Genomic DNA, 16,106 nt, shown 5'->3' on the forward strand with positions numbered 1-16,106 from the left:
AAAACCCTAGTTTTGGCCACGCCAAACCGCGCCAAGGCATGTCATGCCACATGTTCCAATGGCATTCCAACCACCTTGTCACGACATACCATGCCGCTCTTCCCTATGCGGATGCCAAAACGAAGGCCTGCAACGATCAACGACCATCTTTTCATCTAAGATGCAGATCTTAGTCGTCCAAGGTTACCAGCTAACGCATGGCAACTTTTGGCCCTAGTTTTGTCGCGCCTAAACAAAGCCAAAACCCTAAATTTTGGCCGCGCCTAAACCAGGCCATATTAAAGCCATACCGAGCATGCTTTCATGCCACTGGCTACCAAACGAAGGGTTGCAATAATCAACGGCTACCTTTCCTCTTAAGATGCAAAATCTCGACCGTCGAAGGTCACCGAGCCGGCAAGTCTCCCAACCTCGACTTGCCAGACGACAACAACATGCTACATGTTTTCCATGAAAACACTCGAGACATCAACGCATGTCACAAACTGGGGGATGCTCATTAGGTATTGGTTTGGAGGTTTACAGCGTGCGGCGTACACTACCCCCGTTATAAGAAAGTATCATAAGGATGAGGCGGTTAGTAAATACAGGGAGTAATGTTGAAACGCTTTCTTTTATGGAACATCAATTCCAGGCGTTATCGGTTACCACCTCCTCCCATTTACTCACCTGTTTTCCATTTCTTAATGAGACCAGAGTACGTTTCACTTCGACTTGTATAAATAGGCATTACCTATTTCCACCGAAAAACAAGTTTAGGTCAGGAGCATACAACACTCAGAAAACGTTTGTTAGCTTTCCATCTGTTAGCTTCCCACTTTCTGATACATGTCGTAGGAAACAACAACTCTTCCAGAATCAACTATTCTGGTCTCAACACTTTCTTCGTTTCCCTCCCCAAAACCAACCCTTCTCCTTCACTTTGTGACCGAAGCAAGTCTGGAACGGCCATTTCTTGGTTTATGACGGATTTGTACAGATTGATCTCTCGAATCTATAATACTCCCTTGCAGTACATTGTTTAGGGTTTAAATTCATTTCTCACCCACACACCCGAAATTACCAAAATCAGTAGAAACCGTTTTCACCCTCAAACAAAGGGCTGCCAAGTCGGATTGTCTATAAAATGACTAATCTTCCCTTCATACTCATCCGGTGATATCTTTTCGTCTAGTGTCCGAATGACACGTTCAAGTAGTCCATTTCGCATAACTTCTCGAGTTTTATCTAACGGTACCTGTTTCATATCTAGATCGTTGTTAGATTAAGTTATAATAATTAACGTTCGAGTTACACTAATCGAGTAATTATCGGCTAAGACGTCTCTTGACTAGTCTAATAACGTTGACGAGCTTGAGGGTCTTTACATTATCCCCACCTTATACATTTTCGTCCTCGAAAATCAAACCATCCTTCTGGTCTTCAAAAACTCTCCACCTTATGGAATAATCTCATCTATTGTCTAAGCGCAAATAACACGAAACAAAGCACAAACCTATATGGCTTTCTACAACTAAAATCTGTGGTTCTAGGTTCAAAAGACTAATTTCTATTTCAAGAAGTTACTGGTTCTAATTATGGGAGAATATACTCTATAAGCTTCTAAATAAAATTCGGGATCTTATTAGTTCATTATCAGAAGCAAGTTTTCCTTCTATGCCTAGTGATAAAGGAATGCAATTGCCCTGTCTAGGTTCGCGACGCCTGACAATGCCTACCTACGTAACAAGTATCACAGGAACACATAAGAATTACCAACACTATTCCCCAGTGCTGGATTAACTAAGTATTAATTTATTAAGATTAATTAGTCTTTAACTTCCATCTTAATTAATATAATTTTAAAGAATATATACATAATTCACAACACTTTAAACAGTTTAGTCTTCTGAATTTTTATTTATTCATTTAAACATCTATTTTATTTTATTTTACCAATGTAAGTAATGCCAATTCGATTTTACGTCAATTTATAACGTTTGATAATTTTAACTTTACTTTAATACCATATATAAATTTTCCAAATATCGTCTAATATAAATTTCCTACTAATCTAATTACTCAGATATTTAGAGCAACTGTGTTATTATTTTCATTATTCTTAAGTTAATAGTCCAGTTGGTACACTAAGCTTCAATCTTCTAAAAATAGTTTTACATTCACGTAAGAATTGATATAACCGATTTTTATTTATTCATCTCGAATCCGTATATTATATCTTGTTAAAGATTGGCGTTGGTAATTTAACATGGTTTAAGTTTGAGTCTGCATAAAATTATAATATACCTTAATAGTCTTTCGATTTTACCATTAATGTGAAGTATCCTATTAGTATATAAATTTATTTTCTTTTAATTATAGTATTACACTAAGTATTTGAATGCCATTACTACTATTTCATGTGTATTTGTTTCGTTTTAAAGGTTTACTTGATCATTAGTTAAACTAAAAATATAATTCCGATACAAGGTTACTAACAAGTTGAGTCTTTTTATTTTATACATTATATCATCATCTTTTTACGTCTAATGTCTAATAAGTATTATATATATATACTGTCTAGTTTAAACGCAAAACATATATTTCTAATTTGTCGTTAGTTTAATTTGCAAACTTAACCGTAGACAAGTGTTACTAAATTTATATAGTTGTTTATTCATAATTATTATTTTTATCGTTATATATCCTTATTGAAATTTTAGTTTAGCTAAGTTCAATATGATACTAATTGAATGCTAACATTACTTTATTAAAATTATTATTACTATTATTGTCATCCATGGTTACTATCACAATATTTCTATTATTAATAATGATGGTCGAATTATTATTCTAACTACTCTTACAAATATTATTAGGTCCCAACAATATTATTAACATTTACGTCAAGGTATTCAGTAAATTTCTATATGACTTTCAAGATTTATCAATAATACTAATCGCATGATTTTTCTAACATTGGATTGTGTACGTGTTCATACTTTTTAGATTAGTTATTCTCAAATCCTTATTAACTAAACTTATCGGTGTACCTTACAATTTTTACTTCATCACATAAACAAATAATCGAACAAGCAAATCAATCAATCAAATAAATCTTTTAACTAGTGGTAGGTTTTAGTGATTAAAATTTATCTCACAACCCAACCTAGTTATAAACTAATCTAGTTCACTAACTGGCACTGGCTATTCCTATTGTTTCCCATATAAGATCTAATAGTGAGCTCTGATACCAACATTGTAGCGCCCCCTAAGCTAGCAGTTGACTAATCCAAGAGATTAAATAAATAAGAGGCACTAAAAATCTAAATCATTTACTTAAACAATCAATTAAGAAATCTACTACAAAACTTAACCCAAAACGAACCCCGTTCAGAAATATATATACAAGAACTTATCTCAAATGATACATATACAATAGTCATTTGGTTTACAAATACAATATGTGATATAATAAACATAGTAAAAGTTAACCAACAAACGAAATCAATCCTTGAAGCTTTCGTTGCGCAACTCTGATCTGTCTCTGAAACTGAAAGTGGGAATGGGTGAGCACATCATCCCTAGAAGGGGTTCTCAGCAGGAATAACATTTAACTTTAAAGCAATCATATGCAAGATTTGGGAAAAAATACATGTTTTCCCAAACATTAAATAGCGACCAAGTCACTGAAATAAACAAACATGTATATGGACAAACTCCTTCTTCAAACAATGTATGATATGATTGTGCAATTCCGAACTCGCAAATCCACACCTAATCGTATGTATGGATGTCGACAATGCCGAACTCGCAAACTGCCGACCAATATATCATAAAAGCTCTAGGTATAAATGTGAAGGAGCCTATCCTATATACCACGGGTGGAAATTCTTATTTCCCATAAAAATTTATATCGACATTCAAACATTACAAGTCTTTTCCAAATTGTGGAAAGATTCAAAGAAGCAACAAAACAATCATAATGCAACTAAACAAAGCATGGAATGTACAATCAGGCAATGCATGAGTTGTTAAACAAGACTTTTGTAAAAGAAACAACAATGGTTACAAAAGAGTTAAATGTATTCCCACATCTTTTGATGACAAGCCACGCCTACCTCGAGATCCACGATCCACTGGTTCATCCTTTGAATCGATCGTTGTTAATAACTAACTGTTAATCACACAAGAAGTCTAAGAATCTATCCAAAATGGCTCACACAAGAATCATACAAATTATATTATGGTTCTAATCCCATTTATGATTCTACAAATTTTATTATCTATTCTTTACCATATCTAAAGTTTACTAATTCAATTAGTTTGGTTCTATAGTCTATTTGCGAAGTCTTGTGAATATCTACAACTGTGTAGAAGGAACCAAAGACTAACTCGGACCATAAGTGGTCCAAATATCAAACTAAGGAAACTAACTCTAAGCCCAAGTTCACTAAACAAACCCATTACACAAGGCCTGACCCAAGTGGGTCAACTAACGGTTATTGACGGTCAAAGGGATCAACTAACAGTCCACGTCCAGTCAAGTTCAGGGTAACCAAATCGGTCAAAGTCCACTGAGTCAACTCATCCAATAAATCGGGATCAAAATCAATTACTTAGTTAACTCAACTCAGTCAGCTAAGAACAAACCGAGCCAGACTGAATAAGCTCAGTCTGAGCCATTGCACAGGACAAAGGTTCACTGGCTAAGGTCCACTGGCTAAGGTTCAAGCCTGAGCCATTGCACAGGACAAAGGTTCTTCATACAGTTGCAACTCTAATCTCAGTTCAATATCAATTTATTTATTCATTCCAATTTATAACTCAAAATTGATCTAAACCTATTCAACTCATCAATATATAATTCTTCCCTTTAAGACAACTCTATAATTCACTTTAAATTACATAAACAGGTTACCTTAATCTGCAGATGCAGGCTTTCTCTAAGACTATTTCTATAGCAGCATTACAATCAACTTCAGCTCATACATCTTATCATCATATTTGAATTCCAACAACTAAAACATTACCAATTTCATTATCATCATCTTAGTTAAACTACACCACCATTTCTTCATCTCATTCCATCTGCAACCCATATTCAGTTCACCACCAAAACAATTCTAACATTAACAACTATAGCTCAAACCAATATCCCCATTTTCAGTTTCTGTCATCACAATCTGTAAACTCGGTAACAACATCTTTATGAACTGAGTCTTGAAATCACCACCATCCGAAATACCAACTACACTCATCCCCCTGTTATATCCCTAAGATTATTCCTTACGGATTACAACACACACATCCACCCTGCAATCAAATATAACACAATTACAATCTTCTCCACCAGTTCCATAGTTTACAGCCGCGTCTAGCTCAACCCCACACAAATTCACCATTCTAAAACAATATTCATCTACACACACCCCTGCACCTTACAGCACCACCACAGTTAACTCAGCATAACCACATATCTATCTTCTTAACAACCAACACAACCTACTATAACCATCTCAACTCCAAATTTCCTCAACAAACATATCAATTCAAACCGTAAAGAGAATAATTAACCTTACTAAGTCAATTAACAGATGGTTACCTCAAAATAGCTTCATCAGAGCCGTTGAGACTAAATTCTTCTCCTTTTTGATCTGGTTCAACAAATCATCTCAAGAGCATTAACAATGCGCCAATTCAGTTTAACCAGTACCCAACAATCTTCATCATCCTCCCCAATTTCCAGAAAACGCTAAACAACTTCTTGGTTCTTTCATCTCTGTAATTAAATTCAAACTTTGATTTCACTCTAAGAACACCATACCCAGTCTATAATCCTTCTTATTCAACACTAATTCGAACTCTAGTTCAAAACCCTGAGAAACCCTAACTTATTTGATTCATCGTTACAGAAGCTTTACTTTATTGATTTAACAACAACCCTTCTCTTCTTCATCCATCAACATCTCGATTCAGTTCTCAATTTTCAGAACCTAAATCATCTCTATAAACCCTAATTTCAGAAACCCTATCTTCAATTTGTAACATCAACCCAATCTTCTTCTTCATAATTAACAGAAACACCAACTCCTCCTTCTCTTATACATCCTCACGATCTAAGATTCAATCATCTTCAACTTCATCAATTCAAGGAAACCCTAACTATTAACTTACATCAGCTTCCACTTCTTCCTTTCCCGAGTTCAATTAACGTCAACACTATCACCAATAGCTACCCCATGATCTGTTCCACCTTCTACCGTTCAGAAATCTTCCATTTGATCTCTCGAATTCGCAGACGACAAGAACAGAAGGAGGAGGAGGAAAGAGAAGAAGAAAGAAGAATGAAAGAGAAAAAAGAAGAAGAAATGAGAGTTTATCCTCTCGAAATGGTGCAGATAAGGATGACCAAATTACAGAGGCACCCACGCCATGGATAAGGGCTGCCAAGTCGGTTTGTATATAAAATGACTAATCTTCCCTTCATACTCATCCGGTGATATCTTTTTCGTCTAGTGTCCGAATGACACGTTCAAGTAGTCCGTTTCGCATAATTTCTCGAGTTCTATCTAACGGTACCGGTTTCATAACTAGATCATTGTTAGATTAATTTCTAATAATTAACGTTCGAGTTACACTAATCGAGTAATTATCGGCTAAGACGTCTCTTGACTAGTCTAATAACGTTGACGAGCTTGAGGGTCTTTACAGATCTAGCCAAAATGGCTGAAAAAAGAGTCATCCAAGTCTATCTAATGATTCTAAGCCCACTTATGGTTTTATATCTTTTATTATCTATGTTTAACATATCTAAGAGTTACTAATTCAATTAGTTTGGTTCTATAGTCTATTAGCTAAGTCTTATGAATATCTACATCTTTGTACATGGAACCAAAGACTAATTCGGACCATCATAGGTCCAAAACATCTAATTAAGAAAACTTCCCTAAGCCCAAGTTCACCAAAGTCAACTAACAGTCACTAACGGCCGAACTAACGGTCAATGGTCAACTAACAGTCAACTTCCAAGATCAGGTCCAAGTCCAGGGTCAAATAGTCAAAGTCTAAAGTCTAAATCGGTCAACTGAGTCAATTCGGGTCTAGACAGGAAACTTGGTGAGTCTACACCGATTCAACTCAGTTAGATAACTGAGTCAGACATGGTAATTCAGTCAGACACCCAACTGGTAACATGATTTAGGTAAAATCCAAACTTCTAATGCATGACAACCCTAGTTATTCTACTTGCAACCATTAAAGCAATTCACTTATCAAACAAACTTCGTAAATTGTTTACAAAATACAATCTTAGCTTACCTTCAATTGCAGCTTTAAGCAACATCCTTCCACAATCATCTAGCTACAATACTAATCTACATAACAACAACAACAACACTAGGTATACAACCTACACCTGCAATTACCCTCAACAACAACTTCAGGATCCTGCACATACTAAACCAACTTCAGTCCCATTTATTTTACAAAACCACTACTTGTATCTCCCTCTGATCTTAACAACACCAGCACCTAGTTTTTATACCTCCACCAGCCACTCATATCTCATGTAACTTCAATAACACCACTTCAACTTATAACTCAACCCAAAAATCTCTAATCCATTCTCAACCTTCAGCCAAACTGAAATATTCAACTTCTAAACTACAACAACCTAACTCAGATCCATTACAGCCACTAGTTGCACTGCATAACTTTATAATTCTTCAAAGACAACACTATTATACCCATCAGTATCCCTAACTCAAAACTCGAGTCTTCATGGTACATCATTGCAACTATTCTTTCTCATAACCAACAACTTCAACTTCTAATTCTTCATTAAACAATTCGTACTTCAGTTTAATCAACTCTACACCATTCTTCAAATCACAGTTCAATATCCAAATTTCACAGACATCAATCACATCCATACTTTAGTAAATATAGCAATCTTACTTCAACATCTCAAACTCAACAACACAACTTCATTTATTGGTTCTCAATTCAACTACAATACTAGTTAATATGCACCTCAATTCAACAACCACCAATACATACAACTCTTTACACACATCATGAATCTCAACCGCAATACCAATATCAGCACAGTAAGTACACCATCTTCTCAATTACAATAACTCTTTTAACTCTTCTATCATGAACAATCTCACAAACTTAAAACAGAACATAATAACTTTACTAAGTTATTGAGAAATCACCTCATGATAGGTCAACTGAATCAACACCAATAATAACTTCATCACCTTCTTGATACGAGAATCAACCCCAGTTCTTCAACAGCTCTAATCATGAGCTTCAGTTCATGTAGATTTTAGATAACCAAAATTAATGATTAAATGAAACCCAGTTATATCCGCAAGCGCACAGGTCAATAGAAATATAGATAGAAAATGCGGTTCGTTCCCACATGGAGTGTGAAATACTCTACCAACTAATACCAAAAACTAAGTAATCGTAATATGATGTTTTTGAGAGTTTTCAGAAATTCGGACAAAATGAAAAAATAAATAACAAAGACGTAACCAAAATGAGAAAGGGTTGTTAGGGTTTTCGATTTCCACCAATTCAATCATATAAAACTCTACTAATCTCTTACTCAAGACAAATTTCGAAATCAATCTCATGTCCCGGAAGATGTTATATTAAATTCTAAAATATAGTTTCTCCGCTGTAACTTCCTTCGCTTCATGGGTAGTGATTCTAAAGCCTTACCTATCAATCCTTGCATACCTCGTCTAGGGATGTAACCGAAGCACGAAATATCAATTCAAAAGCATAAATAATCTAGAAAATCACATGAACGATAAAACACCAAGCTATATGAAAATAAATCACTAATCAATGAATCATTATTAGAAATATCATCATAGAGTCTATATAAATAAATTGGTTCCAATCTTAACCCTAACAAATAACTTAGAAAATCATGAGAAAAGAAAACTCAAAAACACCAAACCCCTATCGCCTCTTCTCTGTCAAGAGCCCTGCGGTCGCAGCCTCCTCCTTTCCTGGATGTCTCAAAACCATTTTTGTAGATTGTAAGAAATCTTTCCTTTTTCTAATTCATAAACCACGTCATCTATCAACGGAGTAGCGCCACCTGTTTAGGTTACCCAATAAGAGTATGCCCCATTATCTCCGCCACACAATCCCATTTGAAACGTTTTACTCCAGCCAACATTCTCACGGATTTTTGTTTCATTATACCTCACATGCATCTTTATTCTCATTTAATATTCATTCTTATTTTGTTCTGAAACTTCCATTTCCCGTCTGACAACTACCTTAAGTGGGAATGTTGGAGAATGGCAATATATGGATGACTGATATGATGTCGATATGACAAGATTCTCATTCTAAAAACACCAACTTCCCAATCTCCAACTCCAAGCCAAGGTCAAGCACAACACACTTCACCTGTATACTTCAGTTCACAACCTTCCCCAGCATCTTCTCTGTCCGGCCCTCTCTAATTATACTATTGCCACCGACTCAATCAGCTCGACCAACAAACCAACAATCCATGTAAACACCAGCCAATCGGTCATTTCATCTCCGTCTGTCCAGGCATCACTCCATCGTCTGACCAATCAACTTCCGTTCATCTCATAACCTAAACAGCAGCAGCAATTGTTCCTTCATTCACAATTCAATTTCAGTCCAAGTTAAGCCACGAGTTATCATGGCTTGTCGCTGCCGTATTCAGTCCACAGCATCGTCCTCCACCGGTGTCAACAGCTTGTATAAATCACCACTGCCACCAACAGTTTATCCATCATATCCACCTTCCTTTGTTCGCTGCCAACATGAACTTTTCGTCTCCACCAGCAGCTTGACTTAGCAGGTACAACCAACAGCCGCAACCCATTACAGTCGCTTCCTCTTCAGTCGAGTCTTCCCAACTTCTCACTGAAACTCCACTGTAGCTGTTGCATCTAAACCAATCATCCCTCAAATCAACCCATCACTGCCTGCAACTCTTCACCGTAGACATCAACTGAATGAACGGAAGCAACCAGTTCGACTGCACCTTCTTTTCTTCAACGACAACTTCCATTACTACTGCCTGCACTGCTCAAATCATGGCATCAGTTCTATGCCAACGAACCCAAAACTCAGTTGCCACCTGCTCGAAAAATCACCACTGCCAACAGAGAACTGCTGTCGTTTGCTTCTATGACTTCTCAGTTAAGAAATATCATTCAAACCCTTCTCTATCTTTGTTGTACCAGTCCGTTGCTTCAGCCATCCAATATTCTTCTTCACGACTTCACCAGTTCACCGTCGAATCCAGTTGAGCCACAGCACCACTTCCATTCGTCTGAGCATCTCAGTCTCCGCACTAGCAAACAAATGAATCCCCATTCAAACAGTGAGGCCACAGTGGAGACCATTCTCCCATGTTCACTCCGATTAGGCGAAGCACAGCAACTCCATCAGACTTCAGTGCGAGTAGAAGATCAATGACATCTCCATTCTCGTACACATCAACAACAGACCTACTTCTTAATCTCTTCTTTTGCGTACCATCATGAGTTCAGTCACCACGGCAACTGCTCAGTGCTCTTGCTGTTTCCACGACACACAAAATTCCGGCTAGCTTCGACTCATCCATACTTCATTGGAGAATACCCATAGTTACCGTTGTAGAACACCAGATGGACTGAGACTCCGTCATGCAGCTTCATCACCCATGCATAGCTTACAGTAGATAAGCCTCCTTCTCTTTTCGTCTCTTTACATTCTTTCACCCCCTTTATTTCACCGAGTATAATCAGCTCAACTAATCAGCTCCAATGCTCTGACTCGCTCGAGTATAATCCCCTGAACTGAACATGGTCTGCACATCAACCACACTGCCATCTCCGAATATATGGCATCCAACTCCAGTTTAACTTCTTCAAAACTGCGAACCCTGCAGATTCCGTTGTTGTTTCTGTTGTAACCATTGCATTAACCACAGCAGCAGTTTCTCTTCTGCTCTCACCGGCTCTCAAAGCTCGTACACCACTGCTGACTGCTTCCAGTAAACTGAGACGACAAAAGTCTTCTACGGACAAGAAAGTAACCATTTGAAGTCCACAATCTCCTCCGTCCACGATCTGTAGACAGCCACCGAGAACTTCCAAGGCCCATGGAATTTTACCCACTAGTGGGCCAAGCTTGAGTGGTGCTGATATATAAACTGATACCAGGCCAGCCACATTTTAGACTCTCTTGTAGTTCTTGACTTTGCTCATTTTAGCCGCAAACGTCATTTTGCCTCCTTTTAGCTAGTTATTGCTCTGGTGATTGGAGTTACTTGTACTTTCTGCAAAAGTACTAAATTAGTGTTATTAGCCAAAATATCGAGTTCTAGCTAATATAAATATGGACATAAAATGTAGCACTTACGTGTTTATCAACACCTCCACACTTATATTTTGCTAGTCCTCGAGCAAAACAAAGAATTGACCTGCTACACAGCTGGTCATATCATAAGAGAGAGTTAGACCCGCTACACAACTGGTCATAAAATGAAAATTTGAAATACCATACCAAGACCCGCTATACAGCTGGTCATGACAAATACCATACACAAGACCCGCCACACAGCTGGTCATAACTCTAAAAATCATAATGATTTTTTTTTTTTTTTTTTTTTACTTTTTTTAAGACCCGCTACACAGCTGATCATCTTTTTTTTTTAATTTTTTTTAGACCCGCTACACAGCTGGTCATAACATTTTTTTTATTATTAAAAATTCCTAACGAAAGTGCCACACCCCCACACTTAAACATTACATTGTACTCAATGTAATTGAGTCATCCAGCGTAAAAATTAAGGCGGGAAATTTTAAAATACAATAAAAGTAAAAGATAGAGTGTAGGGAACAAATCTGATGGGTTGACTCCCATGAAGCGAAAGGTATTTGTTTCACTGCTTGCCAGTAGCACATTCTCAAACAATGTGGAGTTGGTACCCCAAGGTAAGCTGCGAATCATATATATAAAGCCTGAAGAGTTGGGGATCAACCCAACTAATATGATTAGTCATAAACATGATCCTACAGTAAGAAATATTAGTACCCAGAGATAAAATTGAATTCAATCTTATTTAAAACATAATTCGAACCTTGAATATGAAGTAAATCAGGTTCGCAGATAATTAGTAAAGATTGTGTAAAGAATTGAACAGTTTTTGTACTCCCTATATTAGGTTCTAAGTCAGCGGAAATAACTTCCACGACTGATATTGGTTCAAATTCATCTAAGTCGGGCACACAAACATATGTTGGTTCAAATGCACTCTCTGAACAAGGCCTCAATGGAGTAATAATATCACGACTTATAGACCCATTATCATCTAAAACGGTTTCATTATCAATATCATTAAGACAAAAAAATTCAGAACTTAATGGCTTATGGGTCAAGGTCGGAGCATCCTCCACTGATGTAACTAGTCGAGACTCGGACAAAACTAGAGGTTCTAGTTTGGGTTTCCATTTATTAGTGTCTAACAGCGGTGTGGAGTCTAACAAGGCATTGACTTTACAAATAACACTATCGTCATCAAAATCATACCCAAAATGAGCTAAGCAAATCTCTAATGGATCTCCCAAGTGGCTCTTGCAAATGTCTTGCGAGTGCATACTTTCTTTTCTCCCGCACTTCAGACTAAAGTACTTAAAAAAAATCAAACAAACTGCGTAAAAAGAACTAAAAGAACAATAAAAATAAATTATGCACAAAAATTAAAAATAAGCTATATATAATGATATCAACTAGTGAGTATTTTGCTACCACTCCCCGGCAGCGGCGCCAAAAACTTCATGTGGATTTTAGATAACCAAAATTAATGATTAAATGAAACCCAGTTATATCAATAGTAATATAGATAGCAAATGCGGTTCGTTCCCACATGGAGTGTGAAATACTCTACCAACTAATACCAAAAACTAAGTAATCGTAATATGATGTTTTTGAGAGTTTTCAGAAATTCGGACAAAATGAAAAAATAAATAACAAAGACATAACCAAAATGAGAAAGGGTTGTTAGGGTTTTCAATTTCCACCAATTCAATCATATAAAACTCTACTAATCTCTATTTATTACTCAAGACAAATTTCGAAATCAATCTCATGTCCCGGAAGATGTTATAATAAATTCTAAAATATAGTTTCTCCGTTGTAACTTCCTTCGCTTCATGGGTAGTGATTCTACATCCTTACCTATCAATCCTTGCATACCTCGTCTAGGGATGTAATCAAAGCACGGAATATCAATTCAAAAGCATAAATAATTTAGAAAACCACATGAACGATAAAACACCAAGATATATGAAGATAAATCACTAATCAATGAATCATTATTAGAAATATCATCATAGAGTCTATATAAATAAATTGGTTCCAATCTTAACCCTAACAAATAACTTATAAAATCATGAGAAAAGAAAACTAAAAAACACCAGACCCTTGTCGCCTCTTCTCTGTCAAGAGCCCTGCGGCCGCAGCCTCCTCCTTTCCTGGATGTCTCAAAACCATTTTTGTAGATTGTAAGAAATCTTTCCTTTTTCTAATTCCTAAACCACGTCATCTATCAATGGAGTAGCGCCACCAGCTTAGGTTACCCAATAAGTGTAACGGACAGGTAATTTTTGTTTTCCTTCTAACGGGTTGGATTTCAACCCGTCCAGCAAGGGCCAAACCCCCGCCCGTCACTCAGAAGTATAAAATGATACATAAAAGAAAATGATTTTATGCAAAAGTAACGTATAATGTATCGAAAAGTATAATTTTATACCGTGGCAGTTAAGCATATGAAACAAAGATACTCAAATGATGGAGAACGATATGTATTTCCTAGTATGTATGTCTTCACAATAAAATCAAAGTTCCATAGTACTAAGTCTTTCATTAGTTGAAATTTAGCAATTTCTTAAAGTAAAAATTTGAAGAAGTAGTAATAGACAAAACACGACTTGTGGAATCAGTAAAATTCGACAGTAGAAAATGTTCCAAACAGATAGACATATACATAACAAATATGAACTGAATACTTTGAAGCAAACTGATCACCATTCCAAAACACTTCCAATACCCTCATGTTATTATGCCATGATATATACATATATATAAGGACGACAAAGTAAATACCAACTTTGCTTCTTTAGCTTCGCTGCCGCAAGCTTCTTGTAGCTTGCTGCTCCAGAATGAATCCTAATTATGTGGGAAAACAAACAAAACAGGGTGAGCCCACAACCCAGTAGGAGATATAACGATAATCAAGCGCCAAAAGATATACAAATAAAATGCCAAAAGCTTAAAGCATCCATCGAGCATAAAACTAGAATCTGAAATTCATAAGTAAATGTAAAACATTTTTTTCACAAACATTTGTAAGCTGCCATTCATTTAAATTCAGATAAAATTACTCTACTCATTACAAAGGCCAGTGCCAACGTCAGGGTAGTTCTGGTTACCAGCCATCGTTGCCGCAACGATCTTCCGGGTAGCCACCGAGGTGGTGGGGTGCCCCAGTGGGCCTGACGGTCCTAAAGTAGAGACCACTAGTTTTCAAGTCCAATTGTTACAGGAGAAACATCAAACCAAGTCCTGAAGAACCTCGTAAATCAATAACTGAAAACTTACTCAAATATAAGCATTGGCATCATTCGCAAATAGGTTCTTACCGAGTCACGATAACTCAACATCCAAACAATATGCAAAGAAACGAGTAAGCTCAGTAAAGCTTTCATTGCAAAATTCACAAATCATGAAAGATTCTCATATTATTAAAAGATAACAGAAACTAACCTATCCTTGGCTGCCGAGAGGAATAAGAAGAGAAAGTAATTCAAAATAAAGTAGTAATACAACCCATTCTTTTCTTTGGCTTGAAAATCATATGTGCAAGTAACAATGATATTCCTAAATAAGATTAACATAAAACCAATCGAGGTTCAATTCATAATGTGTGGTAGTGGGAATCATTTCAGCAAAATTATGATATAGCTCAAGACAATAAAGACAAAGAAATCCCATGAAATACTGGCGAAGGGTTGAAACAAACAAGAGCATCATATGAATGTTAAAACATAAATCCTGGAAGTTGCAGTTTCACCGTCTACAAATCAAAAGTATGTACGAGATTCATTAGGCGACAAAATTCAACAAACTATGGCTCGTTGGAAAGCTGAGAAGTCCCCCTTTCATAAAAAAAATATAATAAAATACAGAAAGGTGTACATCTTTGTCGGAAACACTCAACAAAACAGGACAAGAGCCATTTTTTTTTCTTCAGAAAATTGCAGTTTCATAGTTTACGATCAAAATTTCGTCCAAAATTGATTAAGCAATGGAATTAAGCAAGTTTGATCTCATTAGAAAGATGAGAAAGCTATATTCAACATAGAAATGATAACCAAAGGAAATGTGGTATATAGCTGAGTCGAAAAGTCTCAGATAAAAGGAACAGGGACAAACATTTTCAGAAAAATTCAGATTTGAGAGTCTCCAATCAAAAACTGATACATAATTCGTTAGGTGGTGGAATTCGACAAATTTGAGTATCTTAGGGAAGTCCACTTTCGAGAGAGAACTATAGGCTCAGCAGTGGGATGTGAGCTCTGAGCTGAGGGCTAGAGGTTGTAGAGTAAGTTTGATCGCTGGTGCTTAGGGAAGTCCACTAAGTCTGTCCCTCCAAGTTATTGTGCTAGGCTCAGGAGTTGTGGAGCAGGTCTCTCAACTCTTTAGTGGCTTATGGGTCAAATCTCAAGGTTCGTAGTGTATTGCTTGGCACTTATGGGTCAGCACTAGACATACAATTGCATGTGCCAGAGAACCATAAGCTCAGCAGTAGAATGCGAGTTTTGAGGTTAAGGCTTTGTGCTGACTGTTGATGGCCACAGTTTGGAGAGTGAGTTTGATACATGTCTTCACACTTATCCGATTATTAATTTTTTTTCATTTTTGCTTTGCAATCAATTTGCTGAGAAAAATCTTCAAAAAAAAATCAATTTGGCTCATTGAGAAATTGTTGATGGCAAGGTACTGCAATACTTCGCCCCTCCTTTTTCCACTGTCAGTATACCAAGTTATAGTCACTCATATGATGAATT

Source organism: Papaver somniferum, chromosome 11, assembly GCF_003573695.1.
Source record: "Papaver somniferum cultivar HN1 chromosome 11, ASM357369v1, whole genome shotgun sequence".
NCBI lineage: Eukaryota > Viridiplantae > Streptophyta > Magnoliopsida > Ranunculales > Papaveraceae > Papaver > Papaver somniferum.